This window comes from Apis cerana, linkage group LG2 (assembly GCF_029169275.1).
Source record: "Apis cerana isolate GH-2021 linkage group LG2, AcerK_1.0, whole genome shotgun sequence".
NCBI classification, from domain to species: domain Eukaryota; kingdom Metazoa; phylum Arthropoda; class Insecta; order Hymenoptera; family Apidae; genus Apis; species Apis cerana.
Window position 1 is genome coordinate 10894849 of NC_083853.1, and position 27943 is coordinate 10922791.

The 27943-nt window shown below is 42.7% G+C and overlaps 1 protein-coding gene and 1 long non-coding RNA gene across 4 annotated transcripts in view; one reads left to right on the plus strand and one right to left on the minus strand.

The window, feature by feature from the left end:
* The window catches only part of LOC107996622 (SUMO-activating enzyme subunit 1), a 68245-nt gene that overhangs the window by 1093 nt on the left and 39209 nt on the right, over nucleotides 1-27943 (minus strand). The gene's annotated exons all lie outside the window — the stretch shown is intronic.
* LOC107996832 (uncharacterized) lies at nucleotides 306-12944 on the plus strand. Of its 3 annotated transcripts, none has more exons than XR_009828832.1 (4): nucleotides 308-444; nucleotides 2061-3212; nucleotides 7379-7596; nucleotides 12757-12944. It is a non-coding gene; the product is annotated as an uncharacterized LOC107996832 (long non-coding RNA). The 3 variants fall into 3 exon arrangements; XR_009828831.1 differs by having other exon boundaries at nucleotides 2061-2253; XR_009828830.1 differs by lacking the exon at nucleotides 2061-3212 and having other exon boundaries at nucleotides 306-444.

Here is a 27943-nt window from a genome sequence, read left to right on the forward strand (position 1 = left end):
ACACGTGCTCGCGTGGATACGGTCGCGTTAAGACTAAAATTTATACCGTTAATAATACTGAGTCATTTTGTGTTTATATATCGTGTTTATATATTTCGCCTTTATAATAGTTTCGAGCGTGTTTACATTCGCGTATATATTTCGTGGAAATTCGGGTTTCCGGGAATTGGAATCGAGCTCGAGGCAAAAACCAAAACACATGGCGTCATTCTGTTTTCGAAAGTCGTGGCGATAAGACGTATCGTTCGACGCGAGTTATACGCGATTTATTCAACGCTTGTTATTCGTAATTTTTATAAGTGTCGCGCACATTATGGAACCCCGTCTCGAATAAGGATTTCACCCTGCCTTCACCTTTCTTTATCCCCGTTTTCCACCCCGAAGAACGTCGTTACACCGCTTCCGTTCGAGAGCCTCAGCTCGTCGCTTCAGCCGATTTGCCAGGTGAAAAGGGAAGAGGTGGCTCGTTTAGAGAAGCCGATAATGACGTTCCATGGATCCCTTCGTCACACGTGAATAACACGATCTCGTCTTGGCTCGCCTGAATAGAGGAGGTTGCTCTAGGAAATTCATTTAAAACGATGCCGAAGAGAATTATGGCACAAGTGAGATTACAAGTGAGATTCCGTGGTCGTGTGTGCATCCGAGAAGAAGATACTGCGAAATAAATTTAATGATTTCGTGTTCCTGAGTTGATACCTGTTTTGAAACGACTTGCGAAACGCGACAAGTGTACGAAGTTGAGAGAAATTGAAACATGATTAATCTTCCTCCTCCTCCGAAAGGAGATTGAAGAAAAGAATTCCTTCGAAGTCGAAAAATTCGACTTTATTCGTCCGTTGATTCTTAATTAAAATGTTTGGCACGAAAAAAGACGGGAGACGATAATCGAAAACGTTCTCAGCTTGAACGAAATTCTAGCACTGCGAAACGGCCTGGATCGTTTTCCAAAAGGAATATCGTGCTACGACGGGGTTTCTAGAGTTTTAAGCGAGCAAGGTCGTCGTCGGTGTACCGTTTCACCCGTCGAAATTGTTTCACAACGTGCTCCACGTGCACGATCCCAGGTTTGGCCAGGGCGCCGTTATCATTAGTAGCAAGTTACTATCTTAATTAGACTGTTAACAGGGGGAAGAGAGGAAGGAGTCGTCTGCCGTGCGAGATCGCGTTTCCGCGAAGCCAATCTCGGGTGCACGGTTTCCGAGTGAGCCTACCACCTTCTGCGGCTTCCAATTTCCAAGCGATCGCCTCGCCTTTGCTGGATGGGTGAACGCGTTTCTCGAGTACGAGCGACGTGACTCGCCTCGTTGACGCGAGACCAGTGATCGAGATCGTGTCGATCAACCGATTTGAAACGTCAAATCGACCGATTAACGTTTGCGATTCGATTAATTCGCTGTGCGTGGTAAACGTTGCAAAGATTCGTTAAATATCGTAAAGATGGACGATTTACTTTGTTGATTTTAATTGTAAAGAAATTTAATTTTCGAATTTTCCTTTTTCCTTTTTCTTTTCCTTTCTTTTTCATCTTTTGGTACAGCATTTTCCAAAAAGCATTTTGGATCTGATTTTTTAAAAAATCGAGATCTAGTCTTCGAGATGAATCGAGATGATCTTTAGTTCAAAAAAATGGATCGAACGCACGGGGATATTAATTGGCGAAATTTGGTTAATAACAGTCTTAAGTCAAATGTTTGCAATGTTTCGCTCGAATTGTACAGATAATAATCATTTCAATCCTTTTTCCAACGCGAAATTGTACATTGTTGTTTTCAAATTTCGCTCTTTTCAAAAATAAATAGACACAAATAAAGATTTTTATTAAATTCTATTACGCTTTTATATAATTGGATTCGACAGAGAGTCATTATCTCATCGAGATAATGTTTATTATCTCTTTTACAAATCGTTTTTAAATCCTATATCGATAACAGCGAAACGATGCAAAGCATTTAAGCAAATTCTGGATTCGCGTATACGTGTATCGAAAATTTTCCAACGACCGAAAAGCCTAATTTCAAATGGGATAGACGGATTGATGACATTTGCATTTCCATCAGGAGTTCGAGATCCGGTTTCGTTGCATCGGTCCTTCCACGGTCACTGATTAAATTGGAGAGTCGGGAAAATCAGTGCATCACGTCTGCCTCCGTCGAAATTAAGGGAGGAGGGGGCTCCCAGTATCGGAAACGCGTTTCGCCACGATTAAGTGCACGGGGGTCTCTAAATGGAGGAAGAAGCTCGTGGAAAATGGTAATTGAATCGTCCGCTACCGAGATTCCCCAAGATATGTATCAAATGAATAAATTTACATACACGTGAAACTACTAACGCAATATAGATTTTATCCGTGTGGAGATATTTCGAGATTATTTTGAAAATGGTTCAAAATATTCGTTTGGAATATTTTTTTTTTAAAAATTCGTTACTGAAATATTTCCAAAATTTACATATGTATAAATAACGATATCGATTATACTGATATATATATATATATATATATATATATATATATATATGTTTTCGAAGAACAAAAATATATTTTTCGAATAATTCTTAAGCTCGAGTGAACAAAATTTTTAAACAGAGATTCAATTTTCGATATAATTTGATAAATTGATACCGAATACATAGAAGCGATGTGTAGAAGCTTGAATTTTACAATATACAATTCCGCGATTTGAACATTGAAAAATAATTAAAACGAGACGAACGATTATCACGTCGCGAGGAAATGATGGCGAGATGAAACAAATCGTTCCAAGAATTATTATTAAAGCAACAAGAGACAAAGATCATTCCCAGGCTGACAGCGAGCATCTTTCACCGTACGACAAATAAATAGTCCCTCGTAAAAACAGTCTCAGTGGGTTAATACGGTGTCGCTGGACCGGTTCCAGGGAGGAGGGGGGGGCGAGTGTGATGCAAATGGGCCGAGACCCCCCACGAGACCCGTTAATGAGACGATTTAGCCACGAAATCGTGGACCAGCCTCGCGACCGGTCGAGATCTTGCATTAACGCGATATGACAGCGAGATAGATGTAACCCCCTCTCCTCCCCCTCTTTCTCCCTCCCTGACGGAGTCGTGAAGGCGTGATGTTGCCACCGCCTCGACAAAAGGCGCAGCCGTGTTAAACGCGACATAAATCTTCCGTCCAATGGCCTCCTCTCCTCCATTCGAGATCGTGGACCAACTAGTTTCCAGGTTCGGTACGTATAATTTATCGAAGATGAATCTTAACGATCTTCTCAGAGGGACGTTGTTAATCTCTCGAAAACGATCATACGAAAAGAAAAGAGATTTCGAATGATCCGAAAGGACCTTGACCGGTCTTCGATTCGACCGATTCGGATCGATGTCAATTGTTACGAATAGAAGAAATTTAAGAGAGAGAGAGAGAAAAAATTTCCTTCCATATTTTTTCCGTCAGTATTGAAATAAACGAAAACGTTTTCGGCGACGTTTCGATCATTGTTCGCAGAATGGAGCGCACGTGTCGCGACGTTTCCATCAAAATTCGTCGTCGGCGATAACGTGTAGGAGGGGAGGGAAGGGGGCGATAAAGGGGAAAGAGGAGAGTCGTGGCGAAACTCGCGAAAGTTTCGCATCGGGAACCGAGACAGCGTCCACCGGGAAGAAGGAGCGAGCGAAGGAAAGAGGAGAGAATTCTCCAACCGTCGACGAACGAAAATTATATGCGGAATCCGTTTCCCCCGTGGAAACCGGGTTTCTATAGGCTCGTGCGAAATACCGGGTGTCTTGACAAGAGCAATTTATCATGCTCGATCTGTATTTGCATACGTCGTCAAAGGGCCCTGCGTCGCTTACGCGTTGGGACACATCGGCGTAGTCGAGTGCCTTTTGAAATTCGCGTGTTTGCGAATACTCCGCACGCGCGCGCACGCACCCCTTCTCTCTCTTTCTCTCTCTCATCCCTCCATCTCCGTATCTCTTTATTTCAGCTTCCGCGCTTATGTCTAGCCACCCTCGTCGCGAAAAATCCCCGCCGTCTCTCCTCCACCTCGAACGAATTTTCCATACATCCCACTTAACTTTGTTCCCCGCTTATCGAGGCCTTTTGTGACTCTCGTTTATTCGAAGAGATTAAACCCTTCCCCCTTGTGACGTGCGAATCGTCAAAGGTGATCGAATGATCGTCAGGTGTGCAGTTTTTGAATCGCGAAACGAATCCATGTTCTTCGGGGGAGGGGGTTTCGTTCGTTGTTCGTGGCAAACGATGCGCGGTATATGAAGCACGATATACGGATATTATAGGGAGGAGGTCCGATCCTCGTGGAAGAGGAACCTGATCCCGCAGAGCGATGAGGGATCACCGTGGCTGGACACGTCTTTTCAGTCGAGTCGAGCTAGCTTGACGTCGAGAGAGGTCGAAAAAAGGGGTGGGTTCCACGCGGGATGATGCGCTCGGGGGTAAAACGTTGGCGCGGGTTATATTTAGAAGCGGAGGGAACGTATTGAATTGAATTAAACGACGGGGAGATTAGATCTTTGGCCGTGCGTAATGTTTCCTCGATCGAGGCGTAATTGAATTTAAGATCGTATACATAGCATCGCGTGTATTTGCAAACTTGTACACGCGTACAGGAACAAATAAAATTTGCGAACGATTCTCTTTTTTTTTTTTTTTTAACAAATCGACTTCTCCTCGCGAAAGGGGAGATATATATCCCCCTCCCCCCGAACCGGTGTCCTTAATAGCGAGATATTGGACGTAACAAATGGCCGTAGGGAGTCGCGGACCACCATCATTAATCCTCGATCACCGTTGGCCAGGGCTTGAATGGCTACCCACGAAGGATCTTCATCCGCGCACCCTGCACCTTTCTCGCTGACCAGTGTCCAGTTTCGTTCCCATTCAAACGTCTCGAACGAATCGGGATTACGATTGTCACGCCTCTCGAGAGAAACGTGCTGCAGAGTCCTCGATACAGATAAGTCATGGCTCGCCTCCTCTCTCTCCCTTTATCGTATTCTTTCAGAAAGGAGACGACGAGGACCCCCTCCTCTCAACGGACATCAGTGTCGCTAATCTCGCGGGACAATTACTCATTTACATGCCGTCCTCACCGCGTTGGTCTTCTTTCGACGTTCCACCATGCACACGATTCAACGACTTGTCCGGTATGTCAGCCACGGTTGACGTGGCTGCAAGATTCGTGTGTGACGGGATCGGGCTTTGGAGCTTCGGCACGTACCGATTTTTGACGTTAGAATAGGTGGAATCGTTGTTAACCGCCCGATAGAAATATTATTCCCGGTCCTGTGAATGTGAAATTTTCCCATGACCAACAACGAAACACATGGCGCGAGAATCGAATCCGTAATACTATAATCCTCGAACAAATTCCATCGATTCTAATTCGTTGCTCGATAAAAATATATCGATTATGTCCTCCTCCACTTGAGGTCTCGTCGATCAGTCAATTTCAATAATCCTAGCTCTCCATCGAAAATTCATCGACAAAATTTCTTCCATTTGTTCAACGTTCGTCGAATCAATCCCTTCAAACAACCCTCCCTCCCTTCTTGAACAAAACTCTCGAGCACCGTTTAAGCGTCGGCCGTCGTCGAAATTCGAGCGGTCATTACTCAAAGAGGCACCCCGTGTATCTTTTCCGGCCGGTCAGCTTCCCGACAACGAAGCGAGCAACCCCGCTTCGGTCACGCCTCTCCCAGGGCGGTGTCCAACTCGCGGCTCCTCCGAGATACAGATAAGTCATGCTCGTCATTTTTCACGCTCTCTCTCTCTCTCCCTTTCTCTGTCTCCTCTCAACGGCCTCGATCTCGAGGATGATGCGAGGACAACCGTCGAACCGGACTTTTCCACGGGCGCGAGTTTTATCTCGCGCTTCCACCCTTTAATTTGATTAATCGTGGAGGATCTTGATCTCCCTCCTGCCCCGGCATTAATCACCTTCCGCTCCGCGTATGCATACATGGCCGCGGCATTAAAAGCCGAGCGTGAATGAGAACCGACTGCCATTTGTTACGCGGCCGCTTGTTTAGAGAAGGTTTACACGCTCGACCGGCTCCTCTCTCCTCTGGACGAGGATGCGGATATTAATGGCGGATTAATTCGACGATTCCTTGTGAAGGAATCGTGGCGGTTCGATACTTGTTCCTCGCAACGTTCCCGTTTTTATTTCGTCCTGTATATCCCCGTTTCTGTTGTTCTGTTGAGGAGGGATATGTAGTCAGGCTCGTTTCTCCAAAGGGATCGAATGAATCTCTTTCAGCGAAGTTAATTTTGTGATTTATTAGGCCGGATGACGGCGAGACGATTTGTTCGAATGAATAAAATTGTAAAGGTGAAGATAGTTTGTTTCTTCTTGTTTTTTTTTTTCTTGAGATTTGATCGAATCTGAAATTGTGAAGCTTTTAAATAATACTTAACGTTAGAAGTAATTATGGATATATATAAATATATTCATGTATTCGTTATATACCGAAGTTAAAATAAAATTATGAAAATAAGCAGTACAAGATTCTGCTTTTTCTCAACATTTGATACATGATTATATTTTTCAATTTTTTTACTTTTGTTAAAATTAAAAGTTTCATCGAAAAATTGGCAAGAAAAAATTTAATAAGTTTGTTTCAGTGGATGTATCGAGTACTAAGCAGTTCGTTCTGGTTTTGAGTTCTTCTATTCCAACCCCTTCGCAAGGGTTAAGGTTGTTGATTTACTGGCTGTTTATATCCTTTCCAACCCCAACGTCTGCATTATAACCGTATTTATACTAATAGTACCGCCTGATATTTAGCAACGTTTTTACCGGCGATTATGATTTAGTGGATAGGCAATGGGGTAGGGAAAATAGCGGGATATAAGAAGGTATATAAAAAATTCGAGGCGTGTCCCTAATTTATGACGTAAAATGTCGATCGTAAAATTTCGTCCACCAAGACGAAGCAAACAGCAGACAGATCTTTCGGATGGCAAGCCAGATTTATCCTTACCCTCTTTAATAAAATCCCCTTGTGAACAATACTTTGGAATGACGTAGTGGCAATTGTCGCGTACGTTGTCACAATTGTTCAATTGTGGAACAAGGAAACAAATGTGACACGAGATATTTTATTCTCGTAAATACATCTTGAGAATATTTGAGAAACTCGTCAATCATCGCGTTAACTCATAAAAGAAAAAAAATAAATCTATTTACCAATTTATTAAACTTCAATTGATATTATTTTCAAAAAAGAAAAAGAGCTATAAGAATTACGAGAATTCAATCGTTTCGTCCGCAATTAAATACAATATTGTTGAAAATTCATTGACGCGTTTTCAAAGAAAAACTGCTATGTTTCATTTTTCATATTGAAATAATTGAAATTTTTTATTTTTACGTAGACAAAAGTCGGTGTTATTACAATAAAGTGGGAGATAATGGAAGCCTATAATTCCAACGATTCGTCTGGCCGGAAACGAGGGTTGGAGTCATTGGACGAGAAGCCGGTAAATCAGGAGGACCTCGAAGGACGTCTACGGAGGGGGTGGAATTAGACGACGAGTATAGGTGGACGAAGGAAGGAGCCAGGATCTCCGGTAACAGGATGTAATTATGATCGGTGAGATACGTCACGCGTAACCCCTCTATTGACGTCTACAAATCACGATGCACGCTCTGTATCTCGCCGGCTCCGGCCTCGATTCTCAAACTCCGGCGACAGCCTTAAGGCGGACGGTAAATCCAAAATTATGTACGTGTACCGACACGTCGCCACGGATCGCCCAAAGATGTTCCTCCAATCAAATGATTTACATCTTTGACGCCTTCCTCGATACTCTCCACAGTTTCTATTTGATTACTCGCGAGAAACAATTACTATCTACTCAGAACTTGATAGAAATTCAATTTTCTTTAAGAAAGAAGAAAACGACGGGGCGGAAAATACGTACACCGACGAAAAGTTTTCAAAATTCCGACTTAATTTCAAAAATTTATACTATCTTCGATCACTTTCCTTCCAAAGTCCTTCTTTCGAATCAATAAAATCCTAAATCCTACTCTTTCGAAAAGACGAAAGGAAGAGAGGCAAGCAGATACACATCTGATCCTCGCACTTTGGAAAAAGGGCTATCGAAACGATGGAAGCACACGAGCAATCTGCTATGGCGGCCGGTCGTCGTCATGGCGGATCAGTAATTCGAGGTCCGCTCAATCCGCCACGATAATTGCATTTCACGATATGCCGAATCAGTGGAATACGTGTCCGGCTAGCCGTAAGGCATCCACGGAGCATCCGGACGCTGTCGATCCTCTCTGCTACCTCCTGGCGGCCAGCCTTCGATTCGCGCCATCATCCTGCTTCCAACCACCCCCTTTCGGATAATGCATCCATCCCTTGTGTGTGCGCGCGTGTGCGTGCACGAAGGGAGGTTTCACCTATTAGTCGACGTGGAGCGGTCATCACGCGGCTCCACCGGCGGGCTACAACATCAAAGCCAAAGGCATAGTTGCACTCTAGGGACGGACTATAACTGGCTAACCTGCGTGGCGGGCTCCGCTCGAATCTCGAACCCTCTCGCTGCCTCGAGGCGGACGTGAACTAGGAGGCCAACGCCGTTCCAATTTCGCATCCTGAATTCCCGGATCCTGAATTTCGACCCTTAATAGCGACCCACAGTCTTTGAGTTTGCCGATGCAGGCAGAGATGACTAAGTAGAACGCACACTGCAGCTTCTCGGTGATGTGGTCGATTCGAGCGATGCTTGGCGATAGTTGACGCGGAGGAATTGTTTGGAATCGTTTGACCGAGAATATTCAAGAACTGTAAACTGTAACTTGACGAGAGATAAGAGTTTCTCTCTATATCAGAAGTGTTTCGAGAACAATTCCGGCTACAATCGATGCTTCTGCCTAATCGTTTCTTTGAAATTGAAAAGATTTGGAATATATTTTGCTCGACCAAATCAGAAGAAAGCTTTGCTTTTCGAACGAAACTCCACTCCTTGATAGAACGCGCGCACGGTTAATCGACACGGTGTCGCGTAACACGGGAAAACATTAGAGAGCTATCATCAACTGGCCCCCGATGCATTGTTTGTAACCGATCCTCCGTTGTTTCTGGAGATACAACGCGATAGAGACGAGCGCACGTGATCTAATCGAAATGCGCTGGAAGCGTAATGCATCACCGCTTAATTTAACCCGTCCCGTTTAACGACTTCGCTTCGCTTAAAATTAGAAGCGCTTAACGAGATCTGGGTTAGAAGAAGGGCGAGCTATCCGTTCCCCGATTTGAAAATCCCTCGCGGGGAAATAGTCGACGAGCAGGGAATAATAAGCCCCTCGGATCGATCCGCGAATTTTATCGGACAAATTGAAAGTTGGAATTCGAAGCTGGTGAAATATGGTAATTACCGCGGAAGTGGGGGAGGGGCGGGTGACGCAAACGTATCGGTTGACTTCGGGGTAGGGGAGGGGGACGGAAACCGGAATTTATTCGACGCGGGAAACACGAAACACAATTTCGTCGGTGCAAACCTGTAATCAGAAATTAATAGAGGGAAGAGGAAGCGGGAGGAGACCGGGGGTCGTGCAAGGCAGACCCCGTTGCACCCTACTTTTCTCTTTTTCAAACGATTTTTTTCGTTTCGTAAACGAAATCGAAACGTATCTTTACGATTATGCGTTTTTTTCCTTTTTTTTTTGTTTCATGATAATTAATTGTTTTTTATAATATTCAAAAATTCTCAACGATTCTTAACAATTTCTAATATTCGTCAATCATGAATTATACTCGTGAAAGTAGATCGTGGATCGATCTATTTAAGGAAATAGTCGATTTCAATTTGAAAAAAAGATAAAAAGCTGTTGTTAAACAAGCTCGAAGGTTTAAAAATAAAAGGTTTCGATAAAACGGGAGCTAAAGATACGCTCTTCAAAGAAACGCAAACGTTCCTTCCAAGAAGGAGCAAACACTCGTGAATAACAATGTAGGTCCGAACGGCAACCATATGTCGTCTCACGCATAATACAAAACCGTCCCCGAGAGAGACAGAGAGAGAGAGAGAAAGAGAGCTGCTACTCCGTCTTGACCCAATTCGTTCCGACTGGGTAACTGACCTAGCCTAACCGCCGCCTCGTTCCCTTTTCCACCGCCTTACGCAAACCCTGCACCCTATCAAACAGAGACAATCGATCGAGCCGCTATTTCTTTAACCCTTTCGCGCCGGAACATTCTCAAAACACGTTTCATTGTACCGCGTTTCGTACGTTTTATCAATCGAAAGGGATTTCGTTATATTATTTGTTAAAAAATTTTTACCACGTCGAAAATTAGCGGAGATAATTGATCGTGCTAAGAAAGTGTAAAGATTGCACCTCGAATAAAAGTTAATTCATGTGCAAAATGTAACAAAAATTCCTGTTCAAACGGATGATAAAACAATTTGAAAATTGTTTTTAAACACGTATAGTGCAAGAAATTTATATAAATTTATATAAATTTCACACAGAGCAGCTCCAGTTAAGCTCGATCAAGTAAATAACGATCGTTTTAACGTATCGTGAGCTCGCAAGCATAACCAGCATGACCGCACCCCTGCAAACACTTCAATTTCACTAACCGTGATACCCTGTTAGTTAGGAAAACGGGGAAAAGGAAATGCAAGGGTTGATCGCATGAGTACAAACAGGAGTAACAGCTTTTTGATGCGAAGCATGCACACATGTACGTATACGCATGTAATTCGATTACTCGATAATTACGTCGATTCCGTGGCAGGATGAAGTGTCGGGAGGGTGTCGATTTTTGCGCCGTTACGATATTGTGTACGTAGGCACGCGCGAGAAATGTAAATTTCTCGTTACAATATGCTTCGAGTTGAGCGCGGCCGGCTGGAGCCGAAGGGTGAGAAACGAGAATAGAAAGGAAGAGAAAGGGGGGTGAGGATTGAAGGTGGAGAGTGAAAATATTGGAGAAGAGGGATTGAAATTAAAGGAGAAATCGAGTTTGAGAAACGAGGAAGCTAAAGAAAAAAAAAGAAGAATTGGGAAATTTGGAAAGAGAGAGTTAATAACACGCAATTTCGATTGAACATTCAACGTTAAACAAAATAATTCGATTTTTAAAACTTGAAGCACATAAAGAATTGAATCTCTCTCGAGAAAAGGACGGATATTAAAGTCTCCCACAATGATCGCGTGGAAATCTAAAGGCTTATTGTTAAGTCAATAAAAATTATTTAGAAAGAATCCCGGAAATCGATGGAAGGAAGGTATATTTAATACGTAACGGGGGAGCGGAATAAATTATGAAAAGCTACGAGTCAAAACTAGAAAAACCCATATTGGAACATGGGTGGGTCACGCACGCGAGGAAAACGAAGAAGGATAAAAGAAGGAACGGTGGTGGAATAGAGTGGAATAGAAATGGTCGAGGTGGGTTTTGCAAGAGGGGTGCAAGAGAGGGAGAGAAAGAGAGAGAGAGGGACGAGCGTTTTCGCGACAATAGGCAGGATGTGCGAAGGGTTACCATTGCAAATCACAATGGTGACCGCAAAACGCGAATGACAGGTTGAATAGACTCGGCTAGAGCAGCGTTGCCTCGACGCGAGGACGCTATTATTACCGGAATCTTTTTCTCCTTTATTCGACATCGGTTCTGTGGGAAAACGGCTGAGGGGTGAGTTCTTTAATTCGTTCGAGAGAAAGGAGAAATAAAATGAGGAGGGGGAGGGAGGGAAGGAAGAGGAAAAGAATCGAAACGAGAGGAATGTCTTCCCTATTTTTTTTTTCTTTCTTTTTTTTCTCCTAAAATACGTAGGAAAAATTTTCCTAAATACACGGAAGGCGGGGAACTCGAGTGTTCCGATCTCGTTTTCGAGGGAAATGAAATTACCGTTGGTTGGACAAAGGGAACAGCCAGGCGGAAAACTGGACCGTTTTGTTGCAGGTGAATGTAAATTCCTCCACCTAATTTCCTGTATTTTCTTCCTTTTTTTATTCTCCTCTCCCGCTTTCCTTTTCCTTTTAAATTGCTCTTTTCTTTCAATAGACAACTTTTTTTTCAATAGGCTTTTTTTCACAAAATTCCCTCCCTCCTCTTTAATTATCTTTTTCGATCGCTTGTACACGAAAGAAACGAAAGTTGGAAAAATCATTTCGATCTGTAAAATTAAAAAAAAAAAAAAAAGAAAAAGAAAGCGTTGATCGGTTGAAATTTTGAGCGTTTTATTTCAAGAGACGAAGGTTCGGCATAAATTACCGCGCCATTTAGCCAGGATACTTGTGATGCGCGCGATACATAATATCCTCTAATGTTTCTGCGAGCGTAACATCGCACCCCGAAGCGACAGTGAAATATGAGGACGCCTCTTTCTCCGTGCTCACACACGGCTCCCAACGCTCTCGAAATACAGAAGAGAAAGCTCAGGTGCGGCGGCGCTTAATTTGAAACGCTTTCCCGTGGAAATTCAATGCTAATCACCGGCTAAAAGTCCGAACGCCAGTCGGGGAAAATCCTTCGTCTCGTTTATTAACGGCACGCCTGTTAATAATTGCGCACTGACTGATACGCTGATAAACCATTCTACTGGAAGAGATTGAATACCAAAGAGAGAGAAGAAAGAGAATAATAAAGTAGATCTAATCTATTTAATTCTACGCATCGAAAAATATTCTTTTATTCAAAAAATTGTATTTATTGTGCTAACGATTGTAAGTGTCATATTATTTCCTTCATATTAGAGACACGAATGTAACAATTCTTTTTCTGTTTCAGGATATAACATCAACCCCTTTTAAGAAATCCACTCTCACTGAAAAATACAAATCGCCACGGAAAGAAAAGAAAAAAGACGTACTTTTCCCGTTATTTTCCCTTAGAATTATCGAAGAAGAAAACGCAAAGAATATAAAGATCTCGAGTTGACCAAAAATAATTAAAAAACAGCCGAGTCACTGATATTTCAAAAATACCAGTCCTTTGATCTTTTCAACCCGTTTCTCAAACAAATCCACTCTCATTGAAAAATACAAATCGCCTCGGAAAAAAAAGAGAAAGAAAGAGAGGGGGGTAAAAAGCGAAGTACTGGACGAGCAAACGAAGTTGCCGTCCGCAACAACAATAATCAGCGCGGCTGTAATAAAACGTTCCGTCGCGATAGCAGGTTCCGAGTAACTCGACCGATTCGACGAAAGGGAATTCCGCCGTGCGGAAGGCCGAATCGTCGTCGTCTTTCTGCTGCGTGCACGAAAGGTAAACGAAAACGGATACGATAATACCCGGGTCGCACGCCATCCTCTGCAGCCAGGACTCCAACTGTACGTGCATATACCTGGCGCACGTAGGCGCGCGTAAAGGGAAAATAGTAAAATCTGAGCTTAAAATATTCCTCCGTGGAGGCGCAGGTACTCCGGTTGATTACCAGGCAACACGTGCCACGAGATATAACGGCGTCTCTATTTGTCAGCCCAGACGCGATATAATGCGCCTCGAAATCGCCTCGTCGTTAATTCACTGCCCGCCATCGCGATAATACACGCTGCTTACACACCGCGATACGAAATACTCCATTCCTCCCCGGTGCAAAAGGTAAATGATCCTTGATTAAACACGCTTGATAAAGGATTTCGTGATTTTTTCTCTTTGTACTAGGGATCGACAAGTTTATCCTCCGAATTCCGATGTTTCGAAATGCATAGAAATTTTGGAATACGATTTAACGAATTTGGATCATTCGAAAAAGACATCTGATTCATTTATCCGACGTATTGAAATATCGGATATTGAGATATCGTTTTGGAAAGGCGAACGAAGAACGATTGATGAAATGATTGGATTAAAAGAATTAAAATTGAAAGAGATGGGAAGATTGTAATTAGAAATGACAAATTGGAGGATACCAAGTGTCTAAGTTTGCAAACGTTAAATGCAAGGAATATATACACGCACACTATTAAACAGATCGATTTTCAGCAACGTTTTGACGCTCGAACATACATATATACGTGTAATTTCGCTTTCGTTTCGTTAGCACGATGTTACCCGACGCGATAATAGCGATATATCTAGAGTGCGTAATAACTCAGGATTAAAAGCGATTACAGCTATGATGGTGACTAATCGATGGGTGGCTGAAAACTGATCATTAACCTCCCCCCGGGGTACCGAGAGCAGATGATTCCGCGATTAAACAGCGCTAATGATTTACATCCAACCTTTATTATACCTCGAACCCGAACCCTCTTCTCCCTTTTCCAAATTTTCCACGCTCTCCTCCTCTCTTCGTTTCGCGAAGATCGTGAATCGAGTCGATGAACCCTCCCCCCTCCCTCCCTCTCCCGTTATTTTCCAGACGGAAAGAAAGAAAAAGGCAGGGGGAGGGAAAAAATGAAACAATAATTCAGTATACACTTTCCGTATGAGAGATACTCATTGCTCCTCTCTCTAATTAATTATCGACCAGCACCGTGCACCGACCGAGACGCGCCATAATTCTCCTTCCTGCAATCACTTTTACGACCGTAACTCCCTTCTTCCCCGGACAGAAATTCTTTTCCTCGGAGCCAAGCGGACTAAACGCCTCCGCGAGACGGCAAGATTTATCTAGACCACGCTCGCGGAACGAGAAACCAACGCACGGCCGAACAATAATATCCGCCGGCTCTTTCCATTGAGCGCGCCACCGGCTTTCTCCAATTTCTTTTTACGGGATTTCCACGAGAAATACTTTTCGGCCGGGCTATCTCTCCGGCCCTCGAAATCGACGCGAGGAATACGCGACGAAGACGCGGGACGGATGGAGAAATTATTATTTTCTTCCAAGGAACGGAGCAGTGCATCTTCCCTCCGCGCTACGTACTTGTGATAACGTTTACCAGTAATCATTCTAACATGTATGTACGTATTACGATTTTACGTATAACAACTCGTTTCCATAATGAGTTTATCTCACCGTCGAAACCGATCGTTGATTCGTTGTAATTGGTACAAAAAAAGAAAACAGAAAATCGGTTTGATAGTTCGTGGTACTATGGAAATAGATGCCAATTATTTCTCGCGAGTAAATCGAAAGTTGGATCGGCAAAGAGAAATTCTCGAGAACAATTGCACGGTACTTTTTGTCCAAAAGCGAGTGAAAGAGAGTTGAAAGTAACGGAAAATCTATCTTTAATATACTTCGAATCAACCTCGGCCAAGAAAAATCATGCTCGCATCTGGAACACATTTTCACCGTTTTCAATATCGCATCGGTTTCAATTTATAACTGGAACATTGAGATAACTCGCACCACTACGATTCTCTTCGTTTAAATCTGGTCAAAGAATGTTCGAAATATTCCTCGCGAGAGGAAACCGCGCAGTCTTAACCCTCGAGCCGGTAAAATAAAGTTTTTCTGTGCGCGGCGACGTAACAGGAAGCACGGAAACTGAAGTAAACGGCGAAGAAAAGTGATCGCGTACTACGCGCCTTAAAGTTGCACGGTGTCGTAAAGTAGCAGGGTGCAAGAGTCGTGAAAATGGGCTTCTTCTTAACCGCAACGACACAACATTATTGTTGTGCACAGCCGCGCTCAACGAGCGCACGGAATCGGCTCGTCCGGCATTTAGATAATCGGGATCTCGCGGCTATGTGACGGCAATGGCAAATACTTGGAAACGGTTCCAAGGGTTCGATCGTTACGGAGAGTGCAGCGCGCGTCGGAATACCGAACGGTCCAATGCTAATTCGTGTACTCGTGCGAAGTGTGAATTAATACGGGGAAGGGGGAAGATTCGCGGAATTCGCGGAGCGGCAGACTCAACGTCGACCCACGTAAAGATTTCCGAGAGAGTGGAGATTTCTGATTCGAATTCACGCGTTTCGGTTGTTTATTTCCAATATTGATAATTTTTATTGAGAGATTCTTGTGATCCTCTGAAAAATTCAATAAACAAATTCACCGCTTGGAGAAAATTTCATTTTTCTTTTTTCCTTGTGAGAAGAGAAAGATCGAAAGGGAACGAGAGTGGAGGGGGGAGCGCACGTACCGCGGAAATATCCGTCGTGGACTTATGGGCTGGGCCAGCGGTGTCCATCGCGGTTCACGGATGGAGAACGAACGCGGAACAACACCAGTTGGCGCAATATGAGACACGGAGTCGAGGAGATAACAGTGATTTCATTAGCGCAAATGAACCCGCGTCACGGCACACGGCCCGCTCGTTCGCCTGATTAAAACCCATAAAACTTTTTGGCCACCAAGGTTTTTCCTCTTTTACACGCTCGGTATAACCTCGAACGCGCGGCGAATCCTTGCAAAAATAACCTTCCCCCCTCCTCTGGGAAATTAAATCGGCATAAATAACCTCGAGGTGGTTGATTTCATGGGAAAAACGGAGGCTTCTCTTGGAAAATAGCCGAACACCCATCCCCCTCCCCTCCCGTATAAAATATTTTCCATACGTCCTCTCACGTCCACCTCGCGCCTCGCCTTTTTATTCGTATTCGATTCGCGGCGCGCGGATCCGATTCTGCATTCTGATCAAGAGACGATTCGTTTTGCGGAGTTAGCGGTTCTGCCACGATCGAAGTTACTCGAAGGTAAATAAAATATTAACGCTTGCGCGGAACAAGATCGTTATTTATTTAAATTTTGGGAAGAAGAGTCCCATTTATTTATCGGGAAATTTAATTACGTCTACTATGCGATATTTCAAGAGTGAAATACGGATTTTCAATTTCTAAATTACGCAAAGAAAGAATTTAAAAATCGTGGAAGAGAAAATCGAAGAGTATAGAGATTTGGAATTGCGAACAGCAATTTGTAATAGTTACAGATTTCGTTCTCAATAAGTTTGCTCAATAACAGTCTGTGAGATAACTTGGAGAGAGATGTCCGCTCCAATGATCGTTGGCGCCTTAAGATGGCTCGTAAACTTCTTCTTCGCGTGACCTTATTCGTCAAGCTTCGACGCCCTCTTGCGCAACACCTTTCAACCGTGGATCAGACTTTATCATTATCCCGGATAGCTATAAAAAATCCAACCTTAAGAGCGAAGATACGAATGAAAAAGAAGAAGAAGAAGAAGAGAAAGAATGTTTATCTCGGTTGAGATTTTAAATGCTCGTCCTTACGAATGCAAATTGAACTCGAATGCAAGCGGGGGGATCTTCGATTGTGCTTCTAATTGCAACATTATCAGGATTCACGATACAAGAAGAGTCGAGGATGTAAGACAGCGGCGGGCGTATAAATTAAGGAAACGCGACGTTTCCTCGTTCCTCTCTCCTCCTTTATCTCGGTCGCGTGATAAAATTTTATGGAAAGTTCATTTGCAAATGGGTTGAAACAGAAACTGCCACGCTGCGTGACGGTGGAATAAGAAAGAGAATAAGTAACGGAGGGAAATAAGGGGTTGGGAACGGCCCCCCTCTCCTTCCCCCTGCCTCGAGTGCCCGAAACCGCGTGAAACACTTTGAATAATTTCGCGATTCAAAGTCGTCGCGGGTAAGGATTTTATATTTCTCGCGGTTGCTGCACCGAAACTGCATCCACGGTGCCAGCCAGACCGTCTGCATTTTTCCTCGCCTCTTATGTAGGCGTTTCTAGATGAGATCCGCCGTTTCGAAATAACGCTTACCGTTACAATAAAACAGCCCCTCCCTTCCACCAGCCGCAACGCTTTTGCTCTCGAGTCCTGATCGATTAATATCGCCGACCGGTCGATAGAAAATATGAAAAATTTCATTATTCATTATTCGAGTGTTTAATCGTTGGAAAAAAATTCTCGATATCCTTTGCAACGTGGATGCTTCGTTCCCGCGAGCAGTGCAAACTTATCGATCGACCATGAAAAAGGTCTACGCGAAAGGTCCCCTTCGAGGTTGTTTTTTTAGTTCGAAGGAATCATATCTGAAGGTAATTAACCGTGGCGGAAAGGATGGTCTCCTCCCCATTACCTTTCCCCTTTCGTACGATAGTGGGATAGGTCAGCACGCCCTTTCACGCGTGTTAATGCCATATTACCGTATTCCACGACTAATGGATCATTCCGTTATGCAGGCGGTATTTTGTCATACACGTTGAGGAAAATGCATGGGATAATACGCTTGCGAAATACGCTTAATTCGCACGTGTATTCGAAGGAATACGGAAAGAAGGCGCTTATTTTCACGTAAGCAATTAAAAAGAAAAAAAAAATCTAAAAGATCTCTATTGTATCCTGGTATATTCGTTCTTTGGAACAAATATTTATAATAAAGATGAATTCATACATCAAGAATAAAATACCGATGTTCCGATTTTTCCACAAACGATCCAATAAATAAATATTCGTAGTTCTATCGATAATACATATCGAGAAGATTTCCAAAATCTTTCCATCTCTCTTGGAAGCAATACTTCCGTTTCGAAATCGTAACGACGAAGCGTTCACTCTCGAACAATATCGATAGAAATTCTCAGCAAGATGAATCGAGAAGGATCGACGAGCAGAATTCCGCTCGATCAAAATGAAATCGCATCGGGTCGATCTCTTCGTGCAATTTCGTTCCAACGATCTCTCTATCTCTATCTCTATCTCGTTCAACTCTCTCTGTTTCGCTTTTCACGTGTTATCGCGATAACTCGTCCGCGATCCTAATTGAAACCGCGAAACCTAATTCCCGAGAGTGTCCAATATAGGTCCCCCTCCGCAATGTAACCGTTCAACGAGTCAATATATACATCAACGTTTCGCCATACTCTCCTCTTTCTCCCTTTCCATGGTGCTCCGCTTCGCATCGACCCTATCCCGAATTTATCCCCGAGCTACTTTATTTGCTTTCATTAAAACGGTGCGCGATGGCTGACGCGCGCGATTAACCGAGCCCTCTCGCGCAATTAAAAATGAACAGTAGGCGAGAGTAAAAATAGAAATGTATAGAAATAGAAGATGGTCGATTTTCGTTCGTTCGATTAATACTGTTGAATGGTTTCGATTTTGAAAGAATAGAGTTTCGAATAGTGTTGTTTCCATTAATTCTGCGATTCTTTTTTTTTTAAGAGAGAGAGGTTAAATATTGTAGCTCCGCTTTTCGAGAATTTTGGAAATAAATAATTTTTAGTCGATTTTGGATCAGTGATCTTCGACGTTTCGACTTTGGAAGAATAGAGTTTGGAATAGTGTTGCTTCCATCGATCCTGCGATCCTTTTCTTTCGAGAGTTGGTTAAATATTATAGTTTTGCTTTTTGAAAATTTTGAATACACAATACGGAAGACTTTCAATATATTCGTAATTGCTTGATAATTGGTAAAAATTGAAATATTTTAGTTTCGCTAGTTTTCGAGAATTAAAAAACTTCTTTCTGTCAAATGAAAAGAAAAATTCGACGGAAACTAGATAAAATCAAAACATGACAAAAATTGAAAACGTTGTTTCGTTCGTTATTAAATCAGACGATCGACGGTGTCCAACGCGAATGACGGCCCTTTATCGCGATGATTCGCCCTCGAACTTAATTGAAAACGTTGTAATTTCAATGAGTAGAGCGGTGACGCGTCATTGGCGAAGGTCAGTATGCGTGCAAGAGCAGAGACAGCCTCGAAAGTCTGGTTCCGCGTGCGTCACGCACGCCTGGGATGCAACCCAGGGTTCCCGTGGGGCAAACGCACGCACTCCAACGATCTTATCTGCCGTACACACAGCTTTTACGCAACGGCCCAAGTATACTCTTTCGAGGCTGGGACGCGATAAATATTGACGCACCGTCACGACCCTGCAAACTTGGATGCAAATTAGGACACTGCGACGCGGAGGGCAAGAGGATATTCGATTTTATGGATTTATTTATTTACGTGATTCTTCGCGAGTGAGGAAAATTGCTTTTTATTGATGAAGGATGGAAATTTTGAAACACCAAGAATCGTGTGCCGTGGAGTTCTGGAAAAATTTATTTTCCAAATAAAATATGATTGTTTCAAAACTTAATAAGACAGATCATATTGAGAAAAGTGATTGATAGATAAATTTGAAGAAAATTATAAATTACCAAAATCAAATTGTTTTAATTGTTCGAATAGAGTTATTTAATATCGACGATGAAACGAAGGCTTAAGCTTGAGTTTTGGAAAAGTTAAGAATGGAAGGAAAAAAAAACATCTGCACCGATAATACAAATTCTATCTAAATGTTGAAACGTGTCGCCGATCCAGAAATATCGTGGATTATCTACAATCTCTGATTTATTGACAATAGAGTAATACGTAGAAGACACATGGAAGACAGATAGACACAGACAGACTGATTCAGATAGAATACCGCAATGGATTAATCGGTCTGAACGCGGCGCATTGTAACAGGCAGAGTAAATACCGAAAACCACATGACATGCTAGATATAGATGTCAGGTATAATTTACAACAGGTGTGAAAGGCGACGCGTTATTGCAGCTGTTAGAACCACCTGAAATATCCCACTTTAACAGTCGTAGGAAATATCGTTACGCTCAATCCAGAGCATACACAGGTGACAGAAAATCCAGCCCATTACAACTGATCTCAGAAGCGTTGAATACACCCCCAACCTACCTTGACTTCGATAAATTTAATGTTACGAATACCAGCCAAGAATTTTAAACTTTTTCATTTTTACACCAAACATATCTTCCACGTGCAACAATTTCTACTTGAAAAATTGTGCGCAGTTATTGCATAATCCGGAAGAAGTAAATTTTGTCCTCGAGCATCTTCTTGATGCACGTAGCGAACAAACGAATTATTATGCGACCAAGCGCGACTCGTAATTCACGTATGATATAGTATTCAAGTCCAGGATATAATGAAATTCTTGCGTATAATCCTAATTTGACCAAGGGTATAAATCTCGAATACGTGCATTAACCAAAGTAAACGACGCGTTCGTTTCAAAAAAACGAGCGATTTGCGTCCATTGAACGCAAATGGTAAATCGTGGCCAAATTCCCCGATGATTAATCCTTGTCGAGAAACCGTTTCCTTTCTTATCAACAATTTTTGTTCCCTCGATTGCGCGAACTGACTCGGACTAATTACATTACTGCACTATTTCGAATCGATTCTCGTTTCGTATCTTTTGCACGATCGTTCAACATCAAGTATCAAGTATCGTGTACAATGCAACACGAACGAAGGATGATGAATCGAACGGGGGCACGAAATAGCCGGATGATTTGCATAGAGAAGAACATTAGTTAATTACCAGAGGCGTAACCTGTGATTGGTGATCGAACATGGACCACAACTCACGCCACGAGTTAAATCCCAAGTTATTGGCCGGATCATCGTTAAAATTCGAAACGTATCAGTCAGGGGTAACCGCGTATATTCGCGATTTTAATCCCCTAACGAGCGTCATAGCTCGAGCGTTACGACCCTCATCCCTCCGCTGAATCCAATCCGTTGAATCTAGGTGATGGACGTCGCGAGCCTGAAACTACATATTTTCAAAACACTTTTGTATCCGATTCTGTGTGAAATATACATTTCTTTTTCTCGTAGGGGAGAAACGAAATAATTTTACGCGGTGGACAATGATGGAGATGATGGATGAAAGGATATTTTTATCAATTTTATCCAAAGTATTATCTTGAACGATCGCCATTATCCCCTTTCCCGAAGAAATTTCACTCGTCGAACGATGAATAAGCTTGAGAATATCACGGCAACAACCCCCTTACCCTTAACCCCTTAATCGAGGAGAGTTCCATAGGTTGTTGAAACAACTTTCCTTCGAATGCATAATATCGGCCCTTGCACAAACAAGCTTGGGGTTCATTAGCGGAAAGGGGGTGGTGCCGAGAAGTTGCCTTGCTCGAGGGGAGGAACGTCGCGGAGGTCATCGACGTGGCCGCTAATTATCCACCGTCGTCCAAAGGTGGATCAAGAGCGGCGACATGGAAGCGAAAAAATGCCAAGAACTACGCGAATCTTGCCGATAAAATCCTCTTCTTCTCCTTTCCTCCTGGGAAGCAATTCCGACACAAAAGAGAGGAACGTAGCGTGGCTTCACCGTTGAATCTTGCTCGACTTTTCGAGTTATCAACAGGGATTTTATTAATGACAGTTAGAGACAGGGATGGTTTGGGCAAGGTTTATGGGCGGATATAAACTCTAAACTGATTAACGGGATATGCAATATATATATATATGCAATCGCAGACAGGCAACCGAACTACCCCGAGAGCTGCTGTCTCGTTAGCGATTCACCCACGGTTTATAGTCCATCGTCGGCGGAAGAGTAACAGTGGCCAATTAAATTGATGGATATCTCTCGAGCCGAAATCTCGAGCTGCGAGTGAATCTGGAAAGAAGCTCGATTTTAGTAGCAGCCGGTTCTTCCTTTCAAATTTTAAATTCGTTTGGTTCAATTTACCTTTATCCTTTAAACGTTTTATTCTTTCCATTCTTTTTTAGAATGCGATTTGTAAATATTTTGCAGCTCGATCACGGGATAATTGTGGAAAGCGAGGAGAAGAGATGTGATAATAAAAGGGGAAATTATTGGGGAAATATGTTAACGATCGAGCAAAAAAACCGCCCTCGAGCAGACGCAAAAAAAGAAAAAAATTTCGATTAATTACGTATCGTTACGAAATCCCTTATCCCGTTCGCAATCAGCCGACACATTCGCAGAATTAGGTACACCTCGATGATCGTCGTAAAATGTAGCAGGCATGGAAGAGCGACGAGCCACCCTTCCGAAATGAAAGGGCAGCCCGATCGCGATAAACGCGCCGCGGTCAGCGGCGTTGATAAAGCGCAATTAAATACATCTCGCGCGTCCACGGACCCTCGTCTTTCGATCCAACAACACGACCGCTCCCCTCACCTGCTCTCATCCCCTTTTCATCGAGAAAAAACCTCTTTCGGTCACCGTGAAACGCAAAGCGGATTAAGAGACGAGTCTTTCCTTTTCCATCCCCGCATTTCTGCACGCAAAATTACTACCATTCAAGTTCCATCTATCCGTCCAATCTTTCTGCATGGATTTATCATTTATCAAGGAATTATACCCTCCTTGATTTTTAATTGTAAATTCAACCTATCCTCTCTCCGTGGACTCCAAGAACTATTTTTAAGTTTCTCGGATTATATTGCTCCACTTCTAAAATTCAATTTATTCCTACTCTTATAAATTTCATAGATTTCCACTATTCTCATCCATTATTTTTAAATTTATTCACATATTGATTTCGAGAACTACCAATCCTCTATTATCTATCCAATAACTATTACTTATGTTTGTCCAACAACTATTTCTAAATTTAGACCATGTAAAATTCATTCTTATCCTTTATAAATTTCACAGATTTCCATTATTCCAAGTCCCATCATTCTAGTTCATCATTTTTAAATTTATTCACTCATTGATTTCGAGAAGTCCAATCCTACCAACGATCCTCCATTATTTATCCAATATCTATTACCTACGTTTATCCAACAACTATTTCTAAATTTGGACCATGTAAAATTCATTCTCGTTCTTTATAAATTTCACAAATTTCCATTATTCCAAGTTCAACGTATCCACTCTTTCATTGATTTCAGGAACTAGCATCCAACCCTACGTCGGACGTATCCAGCGTTCCTCCGTTTCCGGATCGCGCGAATAAATAATATCTATTAATTACGTTTGTCCACGCGGAATTGTCGCGTATCGATGTAACGAGCCGTCGACGCGTTGGTCGAGGGTCGGTCGAGGGGGTGGCGACCGACCGGTCGAGCAATAAACGGCGGCCGCGGTTTATCACGAAACGGAATTAAACGGTTTACGACTGGGCCACAGATTAGTACGGACACGATGGACGAATGCAAGGGTGGATCGCGTTGCTGTACCTACAACCCTTCGCCCATCTTCTGTATCTGTCCTTTCTCTCCCCCCCGATATCGGCCACCCGCGCCGTTTCCACGTTCGCCTCCCTTTCATTCGAATTCGCAACATGTACGCGACAGAGGAATTATCTTAAGTAGACCTGCGATTGAGAACGTTGTTCATTCACGGGGATTCTGTTTCGTTTTGAATTATTGGGGGATTCTAATCGTTTGAAGATCCGGCGGCGAAAAATTTTTAGAAAATATGAATGAACGAAGTTTTTCGAAATTAATATTTCGATATTAATTTCGTCGAAAGGACTTGCATTAGGTAAAAAATATTTACAGTCGAATATCCTGCTCTCCTGTTTTGTGATATTTTTCTATCTAATTCAAAGATTTCGAGAAAAAAAAGAGAATACACACGTTTCTCTTTATTCGTGGATAAATGAAATTTGCTGATTTTTCTCGATCGATCCTCCATAATATATTCTAATTTCGAACAAAAATTACTAAATAAAAACATTATTCCAATTCTCGTACATACAAAATTTGATTGCAAGTAAGGAGAAACGAAGAGAAGGCGTATCGTGGTTTCTAATTTCAAAACCGCAGACACGATCACCAGGCCAAAACGATTCGCTCCGTGGGAAATACGATTCCGAAGAAGCTCATTCGCGATTCCAAGTACCAAAAACATGGGTGCACGAGAAATCTTCCGGGAACCGCGTCGGGTAACGAGTTTCGTGACACGCCATCGGCGAAGAGGAGAGGGTAGGGAAGAACACGGAGAATTACGGCAGTAAAACTAGATGCGCATTACAATCCCATAAAGTCGCCCCGATGAGTTCGTCACAGACAATCAGACCGAAGTTTATGCCAATTCGACCCCTCCTCCCCACCCCTATATAAGGTGCCCGCTTGTACACGCGATCACGAAGCCGGGATATCGAGAAGTTTGCCTCTGATTTATTCAAACGTCGTTTCAGCTCGAAGAAGGCCGATAAGAGAGTTACGACAATTGGACGTGGCGCTCTGCCGATCGATCTAACGAGATTCTCAACGCCTCTGCTCTCGGTCAACATTCGACGACGAGGAAAGATATCGAGGAGGAGGAGGAAGGAAGAGTTTAAAGTCGAATTACCAATTTTGACTCCTCGATCACGTAACTCGATTTCTTTCTCCTGGATCTGAACCGGGATTTTGCGAACCGCTCGAAGGTGAGGAGAATTGAGGGATGAATTCGACGGCAAATTGAACGGGTTGAAATTCGATGGATCGGCAAATTTGACGGCGACGAATTGGATAATTTGGAAAATTTTGTGGTCCATTGAATTTGTTTCTGAAACTTGCCACTTTTTTAAAATATCACTCGTTCCAATCGAACCTACTCATCCCCATCATCCGCGCGAGAAAGCGCAAAGAAGAAACGAGCATGCTCTCCCATTGGAGAAACCATCGACCCTCGATCCTCTCGTTCTTTCTGAAGAAAGAGACACACACAACTCACCCTCCTCTCGATCGACGCAAGAGTATACGCGCGCCAAGATGTATCTCGCTTAAACGTGACGTATTATTTCAACGGTCCTTCCATTCCTATTACTACAGTGATGCGGGATAATCTCCCTTCCTCCTTTCCTCTCTCTCTCTCTCTTTCTTCTTTAGTTACCGCGAGGAGAGGAAAGCCAAGGGTATATTACGTGGAGGGTGACACGACGATACGGTCGAACGAGGGCGGAGAAAGTTAGGGTGGATACCTGCGGGCAATCTACCTGTATTAAATTAACCCCGCACAGGACGAGTACGTGTTCGCGTGTCCGGGAATGCTCGAAAGCGAGGCACGGACACTAAGAATTCATTAGTCGACCACCCTCGTTGTTAATCCAACGCCGCATCGTCCTCGAGATCGATGGATCTTTGGATGGCAGTTGTACAGGTGTTGATATATATATGTATTCGTGAATTTTAGAGAAAAATTGCGGTATGCAAGAAATATAAGATTGTTTTATCGTTGAACAATAATGAATCCGGGAATTTCGCAATTAATTCATAAGTAGACCGCATTTATGCGTTTATTCAATCATTAAATTTACGGAATTTACATGATAGAAAGAAATACGGTGTAAGCATTACGATATTTGAGGAATGAAGCGAATGTTTATTTAAGTGTCTGAGTAAATTTACCTTGAAAGTTGGACGAAGATATCTCATTCTTGACTTCTCATACTATATATATATTCTTTGAATATATATATATGAAACGAATGAAAATTTTCTTTCCAACAGGCTTTCCATGATCGTTACAAATCTATCGAATCTGACCTCCCTTTTACTGGATACTAGTCCACTCGACCGACAACGCGATAAGTAACGATTATTATTAGAAGATTAATGATGGAATTAAGAGAGAGGATTATAAATTAATTAAATCTCTCTGTTACAAGCCCGATTCGACGACGCAGTAAACCACGACTTATTACATCCCAGAAGATTAATCATTAAATCGAGATAGCGAGTAGAACGCGTTCGCATTCTCTTTTTTCCGCGTTTATCTATTTTATCCCGTATTCGTGAGCTTACACAAGAATAGAGAGGAGAGCGCATATCGCGAGATGTATCAGCGGTGAAATATCGGCTCGCGGCGCGAATAAATACGGTCGAAATTAAACGACTTCGACGAGGCGCGTTTCCGTTTCATTTGCTAAAACAAATCGTACGCCGATTATCCGCGAGGCTGCGATGAAAGTGCACTTAGCTGATGAGAGGCTACGCGTGCACGCGATACTCGCATGCGCCTCTCGCGTAATCTACGAACTCTACTTTGACGCGGGCCAAATCGAACCCGAATAAACACGCGTTCCATCGCTATTTTTACGCCTCGCCTTATTTTCCCCCCGTTTTGCGTGAAACGAGAGATCATCGCCGTTCCGTTCCCTCTTAGCTGGTCGTTTCTCTCGTCTTTCAGGTGGCGAGGTGAATTAAGAGAAAGAGTGTGAGCGTTAAAAATTCGATTATCAAAATTGTTACAATTTCTTAATTATTTTATAATTCTTAAATACGCCAAGAATCTATTCACGATAATCGAATTATTCTAAAGAAATCATCATAAATAAATATTGTCAAGTAACATCGGACTACTAATTAGATTATTAATTCAATTTCGCTTTTGATCAATCATTATTGATTGATTTTCCCCGAGGAGCCTCTCCTATTAGCCCCATTAAACGAAGAAAGCAGGAAAAATGGTTGCGATGAAATCGACGTGCACGCACATCCGGGGCGGCACAAGCGAAAGAAGAAGAAAGGGAGGGGAGGGGGTGAAAACGGGTTCAAACCTATCGTTAACTTTTGTCTGGTCACGTGCCTCACGATGTTAACCCACCCATTACGTTCGTACGCGGTTCCACGCGGAGGAATAAAGAGAGGCGAGAATACAATGGGAAAGTGCGTGATCGTAATTTACTTTTCCGCGGATAATATGTCGGATAGAGTGTCCCACGGTATATAAAAACGATAATGGGGCCAATAATATTAGGAAACTCGGCGGGCGAAACCGAGCTTCACGAATCGTCGGCTTTTTAATTTGCATAATGTGTCATTAAACGCGGCGTGACCGTGCCTCTCTCGCGTCTCGATATAAATTCGTAAAACGTACGGCTAGGCTGGAAACGCGTTGTCACGCCACACGGGATAATTGTTAGGTATTAAAGCGAATTAACGCGATAATTTTCAAATAAAATAAATGGGATTTTAATGCCGGTTTAATTTGAAACACGTTTCATCTCTTTCATTCAGTATTACATTTTTTTCTTATCGATCGATCATTTTACAAACAAAATGCATACAGAGATTGAGAAGTGAAAGTGATTTGCACAGTTCAAAAATCCACTTCGATAATTTAAACGTGGTCGCTTCGTTCAGAAAAATAAAGAAATATTCGAATCTATCGAATTCGCGAAACGATTATTAATCATTTTATCGATAATTGAAAAACTAAGCAAGCGTGTACTTCTCGATAGTCGAACACGCGAAATAATCTCACGACACGAATTCGTAATTGGAGCAGCATCATCGCCGCATTCCTCTCAGGCGCATAAATAATGACGACGGTAGCCTGGTGATGCGGCTAGGAGCGATCTCGCGCATCGAACAT